The sequence below is a fragment of the Anser anser genome, assembly GCF_964211835.1.
Source record: "Anser anser genome assembly, chromosome: 1".
NCBI lineage: Eukaryota > Metazoa > Chordata > Aves > Anseriformes > Anatidae > Anser > Anser anser.
The window spans coordinates 34,706,017-34,723,050 of record NC_139720.1 but is presented as its reverse complement, the minus strand read 5'-3'; the positions used below and the strand labels follow the sequence as shown (position 1 = coordinate 34,723,050).

At 37.3% G+C, this 17,034-nt stretch overlaps 1 long non-coding RNA gene across 2 annotated transcripts; it reads right to left on the bottom strand.

Moving 5' to 3' along the window:
• Nucleotides 1–1,347: 1,347 nt before the first annotated feature.
• On the bottom strand, nucleotides 1,348–11,017 carry LOC310880481. Of its 2 annotated transcripts, XR_014571720.1 has the most exons (3): nucleotides 9,741–11,017; nucleotides 7,705–7,804; nucleotides 1,348–3,552 (listed from the first exon to the last, which is right to left on the bottom strand). It is a non-coding gene; the product is annotated as an uncharacterized lncRNA (long non-coding RNA). The 2 variants fall into 2 exon arrangements; XR_014571721.1 differs by lacking the exon at nucleotides 1,348–3,552 and having other exon boundaries at nucleotides 3,701–7,804.
• Between the last annotated feature and the right edge of the window lie 6,017 nt (nucleotides 11,018–17,034).

Sequence of the window (17,034 nt, the reverse complement as noted above, 5' to 3'; positions counted from 1 at the left end):
TCAGAAGAAATAGCAAAACAAGCTTTGCATCAGTGATACTGATGTAAGGGTACGAACACCAGCTGACAAATGGGAGGTGACAAAAAGGTTTGAACCAGCCAGCCCTTGGCTGGTGCTCTTTGCCAGTTTGCAGCAAGCCTCTATTTCGTTTGGAGGCCAAGGCTTGTGTCATCTGTGAATGATGATGTCTCTGTGCAATATTTTTCTCTGTCGTGGTTTGTAACCTCTAGCATTTATATGAGTTACTGAGTTCCTGCAGGCACAAAAGTAGTAATTCATAAAAAATGTGAATTGTAAGCAATAGTAAACTTCACAATAATATTGCCATTATAATTGAATGATAATCTGGAAGAAAAAAAAATATATGCATTCTAGAGTCTCTGATGTAAATTTGCATGAAATGCCATATGTAAATTACATACTCTCTCAGCTCTGAGCAACATGTCAAGCCACTATTTATGCTGTTAATACTGAATATTTATAAAGAACTGTTTAATTTCAAAATTCTGTACAAAGAATAACTATTTAAGTTGACATGACAAGAAGTATCATATATTTTTGCAAATTTTTAGTTATGTTTCTGGGAAAGCATACTGTCTGTGCTCTCAGCTGACATGAGGGTAACTCTGTTGGATGTCCACATAATATCATATAAATAAATGTCCATACAAAAAAAAAAAAAAAGGTCCTCACTAGGAAACAGAGAAACTGGAAAACTGGTCTGTGGCTATGTTACCAGAAATTCCTGCACAGGTAGATTCTTGGTGCAGAGAGTGTCTCCAGCATGTTAAATATCTGTGATGGTGTTGAGGGAGTGAATTTTCATTTGTGCAATGATGAACAAAGGCTCATGATTGCACACAAAAGACAGGTGTTTTATATATGAGCAAAGGTCTCTATATTCTGGTTTTGGAAGTCTCAGGTGGCCCTATAGTATTTTTTCTGCCAGCACATTTAATGCTATGCATTTCATTGCCTCAGATCTGAGGATTTTGAAGTATTTTATTTTCACATGTTAAGCTATCTTCCTGTATTTTTAAAACATGCAAATAATTCATCACTTAGTGACACAATGAGGGTATCACTAGTGACATAAAAATGCTGCACAAATATGAGCAAAGGTTTATCAAAGTGTGGAAATGTCAGCTGTGCTTGGTTGGAGTGCTAGACAGACTTTTTTTTTTTTTAAATACAAGACTTTAGCGTTTTTTTCTCTGTGGATTCTTTACAAGTAGGAAGACTGTATGAGAAACAGGTGCTGTTATGATGTGCACCAGGGGAGAAAATGTGAGTCGACAAATAACCAATTTCATTTCTATTTTAATTTATAATAGATGACACCAACAACCCACGGCTACTCCTTTTGTGCTAACAATTATTCATCTGAATGACATTTGTGAACGTACAGAACAATCTGCACAAGAGCAATGAAATCTAAATGCATACAGGTATAAATTAGGATATTTTCATAAATGAAAACTCACTTAGAAAATTGTTTCATTTCATTTGTTTCTGGAGAATATTTTATCTTTCCTGTTTCACCTTGTCCTGTTTTTACATTCCCTGATGTATTTCCCTCCTGTAGCTATCTCTACTTCTGTTTGTAACAAAAACGTGTTTTGCAACCTGTCTAATTCTGGTAGTTTGCACAGTTCTGAGTTAAATAAGGGTATGGGGTAGTTAAGCTTGTGGACACCTATTCAAAGGTCAGAAAGTCAAGTACCTCTGGTCATCTGATTTGGATTTATACTTTTTGAGATGCTTAGTTCTGCAGCCTAGTTCTGGTGAGGCCAAACAAATAATTGCACAGGTTAATCCGAACATTAAGATTTCTATTACATGTGCTAAAATGTGCCTCTGTGCTCCTGGGAAAAAAAATACACTACATAAAGGTAAAAATAAACCCTACTAAACACTTCAATATGGTAATACAGTAGTGAAGTATGTTTCATCTCACCCTGAAAGACAATTACTAATAGGGATGAAAATAAGGTGATCCCTAATTAAATCAACAGAAATTGTTTGTATGAAGCTCCAGGTTCAAGACAGAGGTTGAATTCAGTGGCACTGCAGTATTTATTCAGCACAAGAACTGATGCCTTTCTTCAGAGCTTGTTTCACCCCAGTTCTTGGAAGCAGCATGTGCCTTCTCCCCTGCCTGGCTGTACTGAACAAAACTTCAGCAGCAGAGCCCAACTCTCCACACAGCAAGAAATGAGTCCAAAGATTCCCACGCCTCCAGAATGGGAAGATGCGATAAGTCTTCTGCCTCTTATATCTGTTTTGTTTGTTTGTTTGTTTGTTTTCAATTTTCATTGTGCATTTTTACTGTGTTCCATGGCTGAAAATCAATAGAGTTTAGACCGTGATATTTTAAATGAAATTTATCACGCGTTTTTAATCTTAAAACAATGATTATGGAATTGACATTAAGTACTTACATTTAAGAAATAAAATTGCAAATGGATTCAAATGAAACAAAGCAAAATAGTGGGAAAAATGGGTTTACATACCTAATACTCACTTAATGATTATGTAAGTGTGAGTAACTCAGCCCACATGCATGCTCAACTGACTCATATTAAGTGATCTGTAAACAACATTTACTCTCACTTATATGTCTCTTCTTACTGGAGAAAATGCTATTAGTGCAATAGCCATAAGATAGCTAACTGTTCTTCCGCAAATACTGATTCAGAGATGCCAATGAAACAGGGAGTGGCTGACTTGTTGGTATCTTATTTGGCTTAGGTTTTCTCTTGAAGCAAGTATTTTCTCTTTAGCCTGCCTTGCTCAATGGTCCCAAAATCTTCACCTCACATATTGATCATTGTTAGTTCCCTGATAAAAAGAAAAAGTCACATTGCAGCTAAATGCAAGTCCTGTTTCTATTACTGGTAGTTTTACAGTTTCTGAAACTTAAGCTAAGACTGAGATGTATATTCCATCAGTTATATTGTGCAGACAATGATATATATTAGTAGGCAAGACAGTAAAGCACAACTTTCTCCTCTGGTAACCATATGAGTCATCTCAGTTTATTGTTTCTTTCGTGATAGCCAAGTGAAATAGCATTAGGGTTAGCTTTGTCTTGAAAGCTAGGATACAAATCCATCTGGATTCAGTTGTTTATAAATCTAGTAAGCAGGAACAGCTTTGAGAAAAAGAGCCAGGTTCCTACTGTCAACATTTTGTGATCCATCTACCATGAGCAAAGCCCAAGCTGATAAAATCTATTACTGTTTGTAATGCAGCCTGCATTCTCTAAAAGGGAAAAAAAAAAAAGAAAAAAAGAGTTCACAAATTACTTTGTTTGATGTGTTTTCTTAAAAATACTTTTTCTGCCCTAAGATAGATTGGCAAGGGATAATACAGGACAAGGATTGTTTGTATTGCTTTGCTTTAATATTCTACTTGGTCTCTAGAAACAGAGGAGCATGTGGCTATAGTGGAATATGTGCATTCGTCATCAAAGACTAATCTCACTCCCCCTCAGGTCAGGAGACACATCTTGAATGTCATCAACAGGAAATGAATCAGATGCCATGTGCACTGTAAAGAAATAGAAGAAAAAAGACCATTAGAAAATTGTTGCCTCCTGAATTTATATTACCAGCCTGGTATGGTTCCACTTGTCGGGGGGGGGGAGGGAGGGGACACACAACAGGGGAAGGGCACAGGAAACAGGACCAAAATCAGGAAATAAAAAATAAAAATAAAAAGTTTAAGATAAATCTCTCCACCCAAAACAGAAAAAAAATGAGAAAAAATATTGAGCTTATTGGAATCGCTAAGTGTTCTGAAAGAACTCCAGGGCATCCAGTTATAGCACATACAGAAAAAAGTCCTGAGCATCTCATAAAGGTTCTGATACAGGTTAGATAAGTGGACAGCAATGTGGATTGAAAACCAGCTTAACAAATGGGTTCAAATGGTTGTGAGCACTAGCACAAAGTGCAGTTGGAGACAAGTCCCTAATGGTGTACAGCAAGGGTTGAGAATGGTGTCAGTACTGTTTAACCTCTTCATTAGTGAGCTGGATGATGGGAAAGACAGAGCACAACCTCAGCAAGTTTGCAGATGATGCAAAACTAAGGAGTGGCAGACACATGTGTGTGCTGCCATCCAGAGGGAGATGGAAAAGCTGGAGAACTGGGCAAACAGGACAAGGGAAACTAGCAAGTCCTGTACCTATGTAGAAATAACCCCAGGCACCAGTGCAGGCTGGAGGATGATCATCTGGAAAGCAGGTTGACAGAGAGCTCAAACTGGAAAGGTCATTCTGACCATGCCCTCAACTACTCTGGTTCTGTCTTCTGTTGGCCAGCATAAACCCTGGAGCAATGAGCTGATGTACTGATCCAGATCAAAAGAAAACATATTTTTAATGGTTATTTTTGCTCTAGATCCAGCTCTTTACCTAGCCACACAGAAACCTTGTACAAGGAGAACAGTTTTGATAGACAAGTGGAATAAAAGGGGAGCAGGTGGGATAAGAAACTTATGCTGCATCTGAGTGACTATGTAATTACAGCTTGAATGTGCATGCCAATTGTCAGAGAAAGATTTTGCATGTCATCTGAAAAAAGTGTTATTTTTTACACAAATTATAATATGAAATTGTCTTTTGCTCAGAATTCTTGACAATGATTCTTACTGTAGTACTTCAGTTTGAGTTTTTTCACTAAAAAATGTTTGAAAATCTCTACAGTTTTTCTAAGAGAGAAAGACAAAAGACAAAAGTAAAATGTGCTCACTGTTCTCCTCTATAGACTGGAGACTATTTACTCAGATTTTAAAAAGTTAGCCAAGGGTTAGAGATATTTGACTTTGTGTCTCAGATTATTCACAGACTTTTTTGCATGATTTGAGGCCTTGTGGTTTAGAAAGGATTTATCTCACATAGATTTTGTTGTTTAAAAGTTTCCCAGTTCCAAAGCTTCTGAAGCTTCTGTATTAATGGGTGAATAACCAATGACTTTTCAGCAGATGCTGCAGTATCAACACTGGAAGAAATCTCCCATTACAGTATATGTACAGTAGGGCATCCCCAATGGCACCAACATTTAGGCATCCAAACTGTACTTCAGTGAGCTGATCAGCTGTCTTTCTGTCTCAACTCCACTTGCTCTGCTGACAAGAAGTTCAGTGCAGCTGCTCAGCCACAATACTTTTGTGTCATTTTGTACGCCCTTTGAAATTGCTCCTGTTCTGCAGCTATTCTACCAGAAAACATGGGTTTCCCATAGATCCTGTGTTTTATCTGCCAGCCCCACAGGAAAACCTAGGATATCTAAAGCAGTGTTGAAGAACTATGTTTAGACAAACATATCACTTCAGCTGGACAACAAATGCCCTGACAACACTTAGGGTTTCCAAGGTCTTGGTTCTGAATAGTCAATTTAATGATCTAAAAACTTTAAGTCTTGCAAGTACAGGGATGAAAACCAAGCTGTGGGCACTGGGCTGAAGGGTACCTACCCAGATTAAAGCCTGAAAAAGCCTTGTGTCCTCTGAGGTTGGCTGTTCCAGTAACACAGTGCCTGAGATCATGTCCTCCTTCACAGCACGCTTAGTTAGAGAAAACCTAAGCTGTGTTCCTACCTGAGCATAGCTCCTCAAAGTAGGAAATAATGCTAGTTATGACAACTTAGGAGATGACTAATTAAATATATATATATATATAAACAACATCTGATTTATCAGTAGATATTAATATTTCTAGCAACACTTATCTTTCAATCAGGCCAAAAGTTTAAAACCCAGCAAATTAACTACCATATATGTTATCCTGTATTTTATCCTGCCTATAATAAACTTTCGTATGTTATTGCCTCCTAAAAGCATCATTATATTAAGGATGGGAAAGAGAAAAACTTCATGGATAGGTTTGGAGCTCCAAGACTTTCTGCTCTATGTGGTTTAATTGCTTTTTGAGAAGAGATTCAGTAAAATAATTCAATAATAAAAAGCTACAAAAACTGCAGCTACATTGTGTTAGTTTCAGCTCTAATAAAACACGGTATCTGAAGGGGCAATATTCAATTTTTTTGTTAGTATACACACTCTTGTTTTTCTGGTACAGCTACCCTTAGTGTTTTGGTTTTGGTCTAACTATAAGTGTGGAAAGATAAATTAAAAAAAAAAAAAAACACAAGGAGAAGGAGAAGGAGAGGGAGATGGAGAGGAAGAGGGAGAAGGAGAAGAAGAAAAAGAAGAAGAAGAACAACAACAACAAAACACAAAGGAAAAAAAGAGAAGGGCAAATCCTAATCACACGGGGTTACTAGCAATTCCATAAATCATTTTATCCAGTTTGACCTTGGTGGCATTCCCTGCAGAAATGGTGTCCTGGTCTGCATTCCTTTCACTCCCCTTAAAACAGAAAGAAAAGATGACTTCAGCTTAGACTTCGTTATCTTTTCTTCCTCACATGAACATTGGGTGAAGCAGTAACAAAGGTCTCTGAGAATTTTACTGCTATGTCCTTATTGTAGCACAACTGATTTCTCACCACTTTATTTCTCTATACAGAAATTTATCTCCAAGCCTATGCCTATCACACATACACCCAGAAAACCTCCTTTCCCCTAGCATAATCTCCATAGTGGCCTGCATTCACTGAGATGCCATAAGGTTTTCAGCACAATAGACAATTTAGGCTTTTATAGTACCAATCACTTGGCATCATTTCCTTTGAACTGAAGTATGGTGACGCTGAAATCATCTTTTTTGTTCTCTGCCTAACAGAACTTGTAACTCATACATATATACACATAGACACACAAACAGGGAGAGACAGAGAGAGAGAGTGAGCAAAGCTGAATCCAAAGCACCAAGCTTTGTGTCTTTTTTTTTCCAAACCACTTATCTGACAAAAGAGTTGTAGTTCTGGGGTCACTGGAAGAAGCTGTCAACCCATGTCTTGTTCTGTGACCACGTTCAATTTAAACTAAAGCAAAGATAAAATAGTTGATTTGAAGCAGAGGAAAAAAAAAAAAAAAAGAAAAAAAAAAAAACCAGTTTAACAGTTACTCAAAAGTTTCTCCTGGATGGAGTATTTAAGGAAAGAACTGCACTCCACTCTTGCCAGCTAGCAGCAGACTGTAATCTAATCTGCCAGAATACAAAAAGATTACAGATTTCTTGGATGTAGTTAGTTGCAGACATTAAAATACATCCAAATCAACCCTCCTGCAACAAAATCTGGGCAATCTACCTACTGTCTTACTGGGGAAGTGAGAGTAGGCAGCAAGGAGAAATTTTTCAAGGTGGCAAAGCACTGACTTGACCAGTTCCAAAACGATACAGGTGGTGTGTGTTGTGAGGTGGGGAGGAAGAGCAGACACCACGATCCATAGCCCACAAAGTATCTCTGGTTCTTCACTGAGACAAGTATGATCAGGAGTGGCTGCTCTAATCGCTGTGCATATCACCAAAGCTATTATAACAGTGAAAGGGCATGAGAATACGTTTTAATTTAGATCAAAGAGAGAAACTGGAAGGCTTGTCTGTGTTGTACAGATTGGATTACCAGACTGGGACAGGATTGCCAAACTGATACCAGAAGTAACCTCAGTCTTGCCTAAACAGAGCAAACGAGGGTTCATAATGCATTTGAGTTTATGTTTTGGGTTTAGTTCAAGACACATGGCTTGATCCTTGCAGATTTCCCAGAATAGAATGGGAAAATAAGATACATACTTCTTCAGCTTGTCTTGTTTCCAGAGCTGTTAAGTCAAAGACTTGATCAGAGCAAGCAACTATGTTGGGTTTTCACTGAAGACAACGATTTCCTGAATTTCTGCAGATCAAAACACAAATAAAAGAATATGGCATGAGATGGGACCATTCCAGTAAACAAGAAAAAAATACCATATGCTTATGAAAGGTCTAAAATACATTATAAAAATATGTTGGATCAAACAGTGGAGTATACTAACCCCAAATTAAGCATCTAAAAGTTAGATGTATATATTTATTTTAGTCATTGTGCACTCCCTGCCCACTGCATGAAGAGAAGTAAAAATCTCGAGTGTGTGATTCATCTGATTTTTGTCTAAAAAGTTTGAGGATTTATGCTCTGGAAGTTCCTGTTTCATTCAATTCTATGTAAAAGCTTTTCAGCATCTCACTCACCAATTTCAAATCAATTTTCACACAGGGTAACTTATCCAGTCCTAATCAGTCCCTGTGCATACAAGGGAAGCAGGAGGGGAATAGAAAACAGAAGGCAAATTTAAAAGTAGGTATCTCTTGTTTTGCAGTTCCTTGGATACAGAGGATTTTTGCACTACAGTTTTGCAGATCATTTCAAAAGCGCAAAACAAAACTGAACAGGTTCCCTCGTTCTTAATAGGCAGCACATCTGAAGGAAATGCTCAGAAGTTTCCATTTAAATACATTTGTGACTTCAGTAAGGTCTTGTGTTCATTTAAGCATCTCCCCAGAGGAAACCATATCTTTGCCAGAAGGTTTTGCTGAAATATTGAAGAACCCTAGTCAGCAATCTACACAAGGTAATAAAATGGCATCCCTTGTCATCAAATAAGTAGTGAAAGTTTTATTACAATATTGAGTTCAGCAAGTAAACCAAGCCTTACTTAATGCAATCCATAAAATTAATTAGGCACAACCTACCCCATACTGCTTAGTACACTCTTCACTGCAACAGTTAAGAAAACAAACTAACAAACAAACAAAAACTCTTCTGAGACAATTAAATAGATAAATATGAATTTGTGTCAGCTTAACATGTTTTATGATGTTTTTCCTCAAAATAGAAATACACTAACATTTAGCTTATCATTATTAATATCACAAGCAATATGAACATGAACACATAGGATATACTTAATTTATTTTGCTGCTCTTTGACTGCTGCTCAAACTTTTTGTACTACTTTGCATTGCATAATACTGTTTGGAATGTCGTAATGGAAACGTGTCTTTGTCCGTGCTCTCTGTAAACACTTAGCTAGCCCAGCAGATGGGAATGATGTGAAGTGATTTCAGTAGGTCCAGATCATCAGTGTGGTATATTAGCTTACTGGAATATTAGCTTACAAATATTTTACTACACAATGTCATATATACTTTGGCCTGATGAAGTCTTCCTCTCTCCCCTCCCATGAGTGAGATCTTAAATGATGTTTCAGCAAAATCACTTTTTTTTTCCCTTGGAGGGCAAAATATTGCCAAAAAATGTGACTTTCTGTTAAGCAACCTGAACTTGTCATTTGATGCTTTTTGGCTGGCCCTGGTTTATTTTACAGAATTAAACTCTTCAGACAGATTCATTTTCTCAAACGTATGAATGAAATAACTCATGGAAGGAGCAATGAAGGTTGAAAATCTGTCACACAAACTTCTACTTCATTTTTACATCTACTTAGGCTATGTATTTGAAGCACCCTTTGAGAAGTTATTCAGAAGTGATCCTCTGTGATTATTTCTGAAAATGTCTCAGTAGGCTTTACGTCATGTAAAAAGCATATTGACAAAAGTCTTGCCTTAAAGATCAAATCCAAAGAAGGCAAAGAATATTTTCAAACAGCAAAGCTGGACAATGCCATCTGCATTATCACGGATAGTCCAAAAAAAGATGTTCCTTGCTGTTCCTTAAAGTTGCCAGGGGCTGCTGCAGACTGGCTCTCTGCATCAGGAGATGGCTACCACCCCACATCACCTTCCCAATTCCTATACTCCCATCCAAAGTAGTAACAAACACAGGTTGAGTACCATTTGAGGTGTCAGTCTTCCGTTGCATCTTTCTCTGAAGAAACACATGGGGAGGCATTGTAGTAGCTTTGCAGAAGCCGTTTTGTAGTAGCTGTTCCAGAGGAAGGCTTGAAAAAGGTGTACATATGTCGCTCATGCTGTAACCAGGCAGTGTGGCAGATGGAAGGATGAAATGGAGATGGTCAGTGCAGGGGAAAGAGAGGTATTGCAAGTGCTGAGGAAGCCAAGAATGTGTCTGTTCATCACAGCTGTTAATGCTGGGCCACTTTGTCCATTCCACTCAAGTTACGACAGTTTTTGTTGCTTGTTCATAGGGGATAATTATTCACTGGCTAATTGATTTCCCTGCCAGTCGGAAATAAGTTGCACAGGCAATAGAAAACAGCATCATGCAAACAAGAAATGATCAGTCCCCCAGTTAAAAGTATAATTGCATGAAATTGTCCTAACATTACTTTTTAATATGCTGCCTAATTTAGGCAATATATCTTGATACACTAAATCCTTGATGAGTCACAAAATAGTATCCCTGCAAGAAACCTCTTAGAGGTTGCTAAGGATTGCATTGTTGAGGCTGTTGGAGCTATTTATGACACTTCCCAAATGAGCACCTCTAATATATTGTATAGTCTTTATTAAATTAACATCATATGCCTTGAGACTCCTATTTGATAATAATTTTTACTTGCCTTTTTAGAAGCAGTGGTTCTTAATAAATATGAAAGGCTGGAAAGACATAATAGATGTCTTAATAGATGTCATAATAGAAGACATTTGCCAAGCCTAGAGAAACTTGAGCTCCTCCCAATGATATCACCAGGAATTCCGAGTGTACATCATGGTGAGGAACAGGACATGGTGACCTGATTGAAAGCTCACCTTTACGTCAGTAAGTTTGATGTGCTCATCTCTATGTCAGTAAGACATTACATTGCTAAAGAAAGCAAATTTCATATAGACTAAGCTAAAACTCAGAAGTGTTTATGAAATATGACAACACTCTGTTGCCAAAGGGTCTATACTCCTATCAAAACAATTTGAAGAAACTGATTCTAAAAAAAAAAAAAAAAAAAAAAAAAACAAACCTATTTGTAGTTGTACAGTTGTGTATCCTATCCTGACCAAATGGTCTTCTCTATACCCAGTTTCAGTAGGAGAAATATAACTTGCCACTTCAATGGTATTTTGGAAGACTTCACTATTCCTACTTTAAAGTGTGAGACGAAAACAAAAAGCTATTTTCTGTACCAAAATGATAAGGAATGAGAGCTGTGAAAAAGCTGATCCAAATAAACATAAGAATTGTAAAGTTAAAGGCTCAATTTAGCACATATCTATATATAAGTATGCAAGAATTCTGTGTCATTACTGGTATGCTTAATGTTTGATCCATGTTGCAATAGATTAAAATGAGTCTTTCAGAATTTTCTCCTCTAATTTATTCCTGTATGTAATTTCTCTACACTCCAGAAAGTAATATAATATTGTAGCTTAAGTGGGTGAGTTCTTATTTTTGCAGAGTACATATTCCTCAAGTCAGCTTCTTTTCTGAGGGAAGTTCTTATAGCCAAGCCTACTTTGACATTTTCTGGAAATGTATACACACATGTAGCATTTAACTTTGGAGCTAGCACAGTAGAGTTCTCTCTCTTTTTTTTTTTTCTTCACTTTGAAAATAATTTAAAGGGAAAACAATTGAATCCAGTAATGAACTAATTTAAAATCCAAAAACACCAGGGTTATATTTACTTAAAATCAGCCGGCCAAATAAGCGTGATTAATAACCAACATCTGCCCAGGAATTTGCTGACAGAGATTTCAGGCGTCCACTAGTGGGCAGCACTAATGCACCTAAAGCTGAAAGCACAAAACAAAAAAATGTCAGCAGTGGAAGAGAGAAAACATTTTTATTTTGTATATGGGTTTTGCATGTTTATCAACATTACAACTTATGTGAAAGGAAAGGAAGATGCACATCCTTTAGACGCAAAGATTAGATATGTTACTGTAGAGTATTATTCTATGAATTTAAGACATATTTTTATTACAGACCCACCAAAAAGGGAGAGGGTGATTTGTTTAAGTTGAAAAACATATCCTAGTCTGATGGAAACTATGTATATTATTTGAGGATTTCACGTAGGTTAGGTAAGGACAGGGTGTACATAACTATGATTCCATTTAGATAAATCTTGAAAAGTTACAAAGATCCTTTATGCACTGCACAGATAAAAACAAAAACAAAATCCTCACTGGTATCAGCATGCAGAAGGGAGAGCTTAAGTGAAAGCTGAATCTCAGTGATCTCAGTGTAAGAGCCTGGTTACCACCTGAGAGCTTCCTGCCTGCTTTCCATACTAGAGGTGTAAAGAGATGTCTTTGCATCCTAGAGGTGGCTGTATGTACTACAATGTGCATCAGCATCTCTGAGAGCCTTACATTGATTCTTTTTTTGTTTCCCATTACCATTGTGGCTTGCTTGAAGAATTGTCTTCTTTATTTCTTTAAATTGCCTAATGTTCCTCTGGGAAAAAAAGAAAAAAGAGAAGAATGCTCATTTATATTTTATATAGATTAATCTCTTTGCACAGATCAAGTACTCAAGCAGATCTAGACAGTCTACAAGGCAAGCTGAATTTCTGCCCTGGCTGCCTGTCATCTGCACTGTAGGAGTGTCACGAACACCACAAACATCACTGAACACTTGGTCCAAAAGCAAAGTTGTCTTTTTTTTGCTAGTTGTGAATTTCTTCTCTTCAGAGCTGAGAGTAAAAAAAAAAAAAAAAAAAAAAAAAAAAAAAAATCAAACATCCTGTCAATGCTCATCATACATGCTCATCTTTATTCCTCTATTCAGGGCCTAGGGTACCCTGAATGCCAAAGTATGGCAGCTACCAGGGAAAGGAATATTTTACCTTGTTAATCCTATTTCTTGGACACTTCAAATGAAAACTGGAACTGTTGGACTGTATAAGAAGCAGCTGAAGCCCTTTCAGTGGCAGAACTGGTTAGAAATTCTCTAGGAATTCTCTTGTCTGAAAACATAGATATTAAGTTCTGTAAAGTTTACAAGGAGGTAGGTACCATTGCTGCCAGCAAAATCTAATACTCTTGACTCACACACAGCAAAGAACATACAAGTTCAAAACATTACGTCTTAATACAGTCAAGTGCCTAAATGTGGAAGACTAGATTTATTCATGTCCTAATGGAAATACCATCATTCATTTTCCTCTGCTGATGTTATTCCTTGTTGTGTAGCTAACCATTCACAGGATCAGGGACAAATCATCATTACAGTCTGATGTTATCTGTGAAGGGAATTAAAACCAGCTCTGACATGCTATTGAAGTCATACCGACTTTGGGCTGAGAAGATATGTATGCAAATGATAGCCAATGTAATGCGTCAAGACATTTGTGACCTTCTAGATAGAGAATGTAACTACTTGCATGGGTACTCTGAAATTAAGTTTTTAGCTATTGTATAACATACTGTTCTGCTTTTCTCTGTTTTAAATTAATTTCAATAACATATTTGTATAGTGCCCTGTTTTCATATGAACCAAGAGATCGTTTAAAATTTACTGTCACATTATTTCTATAATACTTTCAGTTCTGTTTTTTTTTTTGTTTTTTTTTTTTCTTTGAGCTGTTAACCACAATGTTTTGAAGGAGATAATATATAGGAGAAAATTTATCTTACATGTTGATTTTTTTTTTTTATTGTTAAACCAATTTTTTAGCACTGGAATAAATGGGGCTTGAAAATTAAATTGCTAAATCTAAATACAATTTGTTGAACAGTAACTTAAACCTTATTCTCAACTCTTTGAATTTTCCCTGTAAAGCCAACCTAATTCTTGTTAAAGGAAAATAGATCATTGTACATCAGAGGGAAATGTGTTCTGGGAAAACATTATTCATATTTTCATCATGTGTCCTACCATTACTTGGCCCATTAAAGGTGAAGAAAAAATATTTCATCATTCCATTTTTTTTCTGTAATACCATTCAGAAATAAGGCCTACAGTATCCTACTTTGTCTCAGAAAGGTAATTTTATTTTAAATTTGTTGTTGTTGTTACCCCACCACCACCCCCAGGTATTAGAAATTATTTTAGAGCAACAAATCATGTCAGAGGAAAAAAAAAAATCATAAAATTCTGTTGAAATTTTAGGTTGCATTCCAGTTGTCAGGTTCCTGAAGTACTGGAAAATGTAATAGCTTAAGTGAGGAGCTGTATAAGCTGAAATTAAAATTGCAGCTCATACTGGTCAGAAATAAAACTGATCTGCAGAAGGGATAACAAAGCTTGGGGAATATATATATATATATATATATTTTTATTTTATTTTATTTTTTTATAGGACCTAATCTTACCTCAAAGTAACACATAGAGATTTACACATTCACGTATGGTTTTTATACAGAACATTGGCTGACTCTGAAATGGAAATCCTTTCCAATGAAAAGCCAAAATATTTTACTGTCAAGTGAATGCATTTAAGTGGAGTAGTGTTTCTTTTTTCTAGAAAAGTTCCATTTTGTGAGAGGGAAAATGGCCCTTTGTCTATCCCAGGCTAGCAACCTAAGTGGTTTTCTTTTCTAGAAAACTCAACTGTCCACAACATACCAAATTGATAGAGTCCTACCAGTCTGGCCAAGAGGCACTAGAGCTCCCCATCCCTTCAACCACTCCCAGCTCCACCGACAAGGGGACACTGAGTCTGTTCCTTCCTTCCCCTATGCTTCTTCAAAGACAACCTCACTGCTCCTTCTCCATCTCTGTCCTATTTTTTTCTTTTTATTTTTTCTCTTTGCTTGTCTTTTAGTGATTTCACAAAGCTAACAGATAAAAGTGGAAAAAAAATCATTTTGCAGATAGACTACAATTCTCAATCAGAAAATTATTCTGCATTTGAGAGAAGAAAAGATGGAGTTCTTTGAGAGGCATCCATAATAACCAGTTTCTTCCACAATTCTTTGATAAAGGACAGTTTTCAATAGATACTTTTCTAGGTAAAAAAGGATAAGCAGAAAATACAAATAAAAACTAATACTATACTTATAGAAATTCAAGCGAAAGAAGTATAGAAAGTCTATTAGAGAAAATAAAGACTGGAGAAAAAATGCAAGGCTAACCAATAAGGTTTTTAACATATAGTGTGAAAAAAAAAAAAAAAAAAAAAAAAAAGGAAAAAAAAGGAATATTTGCAAAGATAGTTGTCAGAAGCATTGTAACAGTGAGCCTAAAGAGAGTTAAGAATACAGTCACATAAATGGTAGGTCCTGCACAATATTACCTGAATACGATAGTATGTTGAGCTGGGCTTGGTTCAAGGACATGAAAGGTAACATCCCATATGAGATCTGTTCTGCAAGAAGACAGAAAATATGAAGGGAAGAAATTACCAGTTTGATAGCTGGTGCCTGTCATCAAAATGTCCCATTAGAGATTGCGATTCATTTCTGAATAAAGATAATTAATTTGATAAAAAGAGGAAATGTGAGAACATTTATATTTCTGAACAGTATCAAAAAAAAAATCAGATACTACTACTTTGTGGGATAAAGAAGTAGTATCCTACCTTTGGTCACCATGAGGAAAGAAAGGTGATATATGCACAGGATATCTCAAGTTCAGGTAACTTGTACTTAATGCCTAAAGAGTTCTCTGAAAAACTAACTCCATGAATTTTAATTGCCATAAAGCATTTGGCAGTTCCAAAGACTGTAAATCCACTCAAGTTATAGTAATGTCAATAAAGGCCAGCAGAGTGATTCAGAGTTACCTTCAAGATCATCTGGTCCAACCATCACTCTACTACCAATGTCACCCACTAAACTATGTCCCTAAGTACCACATCCAGCCTTTCCTTGAACACCCCCAGGGACAGTGACGCCACCACCTCCCTGGGCAAACAGTCCCAATGCCTGACTGCTCTTTCTGAGAAGAAATGTTTCCTATTTTCCAACCTGAAGCTCCCCTGGTGCAACTTGAGGCCATTCTCTCTAGTCCTGTCACTAGTTACCTTTGAGAAGAGGCCGACCCCCAGCTCCCCACACCTTCCTTTCAGGCAGTTGTAGAGAGCAATAAGGCCTCCCCTGAGCCTCCTCTTCTCCAGACTAAACAACACCAGTTCCCTCAGCCGTTCCTCACAGGACTTGTGTTTCAGGCCCTTCACCAGCTTCGTAGCCCTTCTCGGGACACGTTCCAGGGCCTCGATGTCCTTCTTGTAGTGATGGGCCCAAAGCTGAACACAGCACTCAAGGTGCGTCCTCACCAAAGCTGAGTACAGGGGGACAATCATCTCCCTGGTCCTGCTGGCTACACTATTCCTAATACACGCCAGGATGCCATCAGCCTTCTTGGCCACCTGGGCACACTGCCGGCTCATGTTCAGGAGAGCATCGATTAACACCCCCAGATCCCTTTCCTCTGTACAGCTTTCGAGCCACTCTGCCCCAAGCCTGTAGCACTGCATGGAGTTGTTGTGGCCACAGTGCAGGACTCAGCACTTAGCCATGTTGAACCCTATCCCATTGGCCTCTGCCCATCGACCCGTCCTGTCCAGGTCCCTCTGCAGGGCCTTCCTACCCTCCAGCAGATCAACACTTCCCCCCAGCTTGTTGTCGTCTGCAAACTTACTGAGGGTGTACTTAATTCTCTCATCCAGGCCATCAATAAAAATATTTAAGAGGATGGGTCCCGATACCGACCCCTGGGGAACACCACTGGTGACTGGTCGCCAGCTGGATTTCACTCCATTCACCACCACTCTCTGGGCCCAGTCGTCCAGACAGATTTTAACCCAGCAAAGGCCTTATCTTCTTTAACATCAGTCCAAGGGAAGATGATTGGAAAACTGACAGGATTTTTTATTTTGTATAGGATTGTCAAACAAGAATTTTATTAATGCTCATGAGTGGGATTTTAAGGAGCAGAGATGCTATCAAAGAAAATTGATTTAATTCTTTGATGAGATTACAATTTTTTTAGTAAAGGTGACTATTAAAAGTAGTCTAGAAGTGACATAAGATTTTGTATGTTTTTTGAACTACTGTGGCATTCTGTTTAAAATCGTACACTGTGCAATCTTAATAAGGCATAAATGAATTAACTGGCATAAGAGAAAAGGTCATTGGTAAATCATCTTCATATATGAGGGTTTCCATGTAGGTTCTTCAGGGATTAACTACGTTATGAGTTGAATTCAACATCTGCATTAATAACACTGAGACAAACATGAAATCACAGCCAATAAAGTACATAGATAAGAAGGAGTGCTTA